This window comes from Gobio gobio (assembly GCF_949357685.1).
Source record: "Gobio gobio genome assembly, chromosome: 20".
Classification (NCBI taxonomy): domain Eukaryota; kingdom Metazoa; phylum Chordata; class Actinopteri; order Cypriniformes; family Gobionidae; genus Gobio; species Gobio gobio.
In genome coordinates this window covers 893,396-895,895 of record NC_137113.1, presented here as the reverse complement: position 1 = coordinate 895,895, position 2,500 = coordinate 893,396, and the positions used below count along the sequence as shown (strand labels likewise).

At 34.2% G+C, this 2,500-nt stretch overlaps 1 protein-coding gene across 1 annotated transcript in view; it reads right to left on the bottom strand.

Annotated features, from left to right (window-relative positions):
- ryr2a (ryanodine receptor 2a (cardiac)) overlaps positions 1-2,500 on the bottom strand; it is a gene marked incomplete at its 3' end in the record, with an annotated part of 227,705 nt that overhangs the window by 80,670 nt on the left and 144,535 nt on the right. The window lies entirely within an intron of this gene.

Here is a 2,500-nt window from a genome sequence, read left to right as displayed (position 1 = left end):
GTTTCATATATGCGCATATATCCTCATATAGGTTTCATATATGCGCATATATCCTCATATAGGTTTCATATATGCGCATATATCCTCATATATGTTTCATTTATGCGCATATATCCTCATATAGGTTTCATTTATGCGCATATATCCTCATTTAGGTTTCATATATGCGCATATATCCTCATATAGGTTTCATAAATGCGCATATATCCTCATATAAGTTATATATAGGCGCATATATCCTCATATAGGTTTCATATATGCGCATATATCCTCATATAGGTTTCATATATGCGCATATATCCTCATATAGGTTTCATATATGCGCATATATACTCATATAGGTTTCATTTACGCGCATATATCCTCATATAGGTTTCATATATGCGCATATATCCTCATATAGGTTTCATATATGCGCATATATCCTCATATAGGTTTCATAAATGCGCATATATCCTCATATAAGTTATATATAGGCGCATATATCCTCATATAGGTTTCATATATGCGCATATATCCTCATATAGGTTTCATATATGCGCATATATCCTCATATAGGTTTCATAAATGCGCATATATCCTCATATAAGTTATATATAGGCGCATATATCCTCATATAGGTTTCATATATGCGCAATAGGTTTCATATATGCTCATATATCCTCATATAGTTTTCATATATGCGCATATATCCTCATATAGGTTTCATATATGCGCATATATACTCATATAGGTTTCATTTATGCGCATATATCCTCATATAGGTTTCATATATGCGCATATATCCTCATATAGTTTTCATATATGCGCATATATCCTCATATAGGTTTCATATATGCGCATATATACTCATATAGGTTTCATTTATGCGCATATATCCTCATATAGGTTTCATATATGCGCATATATCCTCATATAGGTTTCATATATACGCATATATCCTCATATAGGTTTCATATATGCGCATATATCCTCATATAGGTTTCATTTATGCGCATATATCCTCATATAGGTTTCATATATGCGCATATATCCTCATATAGGTTTCATATATGCGCATATATCCTCATATAGGTTTCATATATGCGCATATATCCTCATATAGGTTTCATATATGCGCATATATCCTCATATAGGTTTCATATATACGCATATATCCTCATATAGGTTTCATATATGCGCATATATCCTCATATAGGTTTCATTTATGCGCATATATCCTCATATAGGTTTCATATATGCGCATATATCCTCATATAGGTTTCATATATGCGCATATATCCTCATATAGGTTTCATATATGCGCATATATCCTCATATAGGTTTCATATATGCGCATATATCCTCATATAGGTTTCATATATGCGCATATATCCTCATATAGGTTTCATATATGCGCATATATCCTCATATAGGTTTCTTATATGCGCATATATCCTCATATAGGTTCTTTCCATGTGGGACAGCCCAGCGGCGGAGCTCACACTGAATGGCACGGATTGTAGGCTATTACTGACTAATTCAACTGAGCTGTGTAACTTTTTGTATGTTAGGTTGACTAAACTTCAATGGCCAATTTAAAAATAGTATAATAAAATGTGCTAATTCACAATATTTATTATCCTTTATTAAAACGCTTTGTCGAGTGTAATGCATCTTTACGGCTGGTGTTGAAAGCTGAATCGCTTCATTCAGTTCTAATAGTGTCGTACAGGGAATAGAGTTGCGTTATTTAAAGGGGAAGTTCAAGCGTTAATGAGAAACAAAGACCGCACTCAATCAATATTTATTCTTGTTACTTTCATGTGACTGGAACAGCTTTTATACATAGTTTTCAAATTGTATTTGTATATATTTGTAAATAAGGATTACAGTTCCCAAATGGTATGTATGTATGTATTTGTTAATAAGGATTAAAATGAATACCAGTAATACCATGTTGCTTTTCAAGATTTGGCTGGGGGTGCCAATAAGGATTTCGCCTAGGGCGTCAAAATGGCTAGAAACGGCCCTGGACAGTAATATTCAAAATGGCTAGGACAGTAATATTCAAAATGGCTAGGACAGTAATATTCAAAATGGCTAGGACAGTAATATTTTTTCAAACGTGTTTGTGTCACGTCTGTATTTGATTGGCATGTGCCACTGAATGTATTGTAATACGTCACAAACTGCCCATTCTAGGAAAGACAGGAAATAAATCTCTCATGGGTCACTACACATAACACATTAACAGTCGCGTCCGTTACTGTAAACCGTTATGTTTGCGTGATGCTGACACACACCAGCAGGTGTCAGTGTAAGTGAGTTTAACACTGGCCTGCGCGAGATTCTGCTGCTGACATCAAACAGCTCCTCAAAACAGATAATAAGAGCAGGACATCGTTCAAAGTGTTTATTTACAGTGAGCTGTTGTAAAATAAAGAACACAAGATGTGCTTTCTCTCAGGATAATGAACCAAACTCAGCTCTGTCGCACTGTTTTTTCTTGCTTTTTGTT